Source organism: Microcebus murinus, chromosome X (assembly GCF_040939455.1).
Source record: "Microcebus murinus isolate Inina chromosome X, M.murinus_Inina_mat1.0, whole genome shotgun sequence".
Classification (NCBI taxonomy): Eukaryota; Metazoa; Chordata; class Mammalia; order Primates; family Cheirogaleidae; genus Microcebus; species Microcebus murinus.
This window is the reverse complement of record NC_134136.1, coordinates 126,891,610-126,892,949: the sequence shown is the minus strand read 5'-3', so window position 1 is coordinate 126,892,949 and position 1,340 is coordinate 126,891,610. Positions and strand designations below refer to the sequence as shown.

Here is a 1,340-nt window from a genome sequence, read left to right as displayed (position 1 = left end):
ATTGAGGCTGGGTGCAGTGGCTCACACCTGTAATCTCAGTGCTTTGGGAGGCCAAGGTGGGAGGATCACTTGAGGCCAGGAATTTGAAAGGGCCTTATTCAAGGACCTGCTGTACTATGAAAGAAAATGTACTCAAGGTTCACTCTGTGGCTCAGCTATCTACATAGTCATAGTAGTGTAAACACTAAATATTTCACCAAAGATAATGATAGAACTTTACTAGGAGCAGAAGAAAGAAGGGCAGTACCAGCACAAGAGAGATAACACCTCATCTTACATAGTAGGATGTTAATAAATACTATCTAAAATATCAGCACAAGAATATTATTTTAAATGTAGGGGGTTAATACCAGTAAAAACAGCTATAGTTTGACTATTGTTATCTCTGGAGATTAATGCTCTGGAACAAGGAGGAGGGTAGAGCCTGTTGTTTGTCAATATCAGTCCACTTATATTGAGGGGGTTATGATTTTTAATTGCATGCACACATTACTTTGATTACAAATATATTTTTTAAAAAACCAAAAGCCTCTCCTCACCTTCTCCACCCACCAGAGGTCTCCACTGTTAGATGTTGGGTATATGCAAGGGCTGTCTGGAAAATATCCAGCCCTTGTTGATATATTAATAATATAACAAGAATGTTTACATGGCTGGATACTTTCTGGACATCCCTTGCATACCCTTGCAAATGTTTTGCTCCATCTTATACCATACACAAAAATCAAGTCTAGATGGATCAAATGCTTAAATATCAAAAACAAACTTAAAAAGTTTTAGTAGACAATAACTTTCTGAATTTAGGGTAGAGAAGAATTTCTTAAACAAGACCCAAAACTCATTAAGAAAAGATTGATAAATTAGGAAATCCTGTTCCTCAAAAGACACCATAGTCAAATGAAAAGATAAGACCCAGACTGGGAAAAGATTTTTGCCACACATATAAACAACAAAATATCCAAGGCAGCTTTGCACAGTGGCAGTATCATAGCCAATGAGGTTTATCTGAGGCATGATTATTGCTAATTGAAAACTTTTCCCAACACCCCACCATGACGACTTGTAATATAGTTGGCATTGGCAATTTTTGACGGTCCCTATGGGGACTGAATTTAAAATTTAAAAATATATATCCAAGGCAAAGAACCACAAATCATTAAAAAGTGGATAAGCATTGCAATGAAAACAGGCAAGGTACATGAACAGGCATTCCACAAGAAAGGAAATATGTATAGTTGATATACATATTTGAAAAGACAATTTACCTCATTAGCCATCAGGGAAATGAAAATCAAGAGAAAATTAGATACCATTTTACACCCATTCAAATTGGCAAAAAT

At 36.0% G+C, this 1,340-nt stretch overlaps 1 non-coding gene across 1 annotated transcript; it reads left to right on the top strand.

Annotated features, from left to right (window-relative positions):
* The first annotated feature begins 965 nt into the window (after positions 1-965).
* LOC142866001 (U4 spliceosomal RNA) lies at positions 966-1,106 on the top strand. Its single transcript, XR_012916074.1, has one exon. It is a non-coding gene; the product is annotated as a U4 spliceosomal RNA (small nuclear RNA).
* Positions 1,107-1,340: the final 234 nt, after the last annotated feature.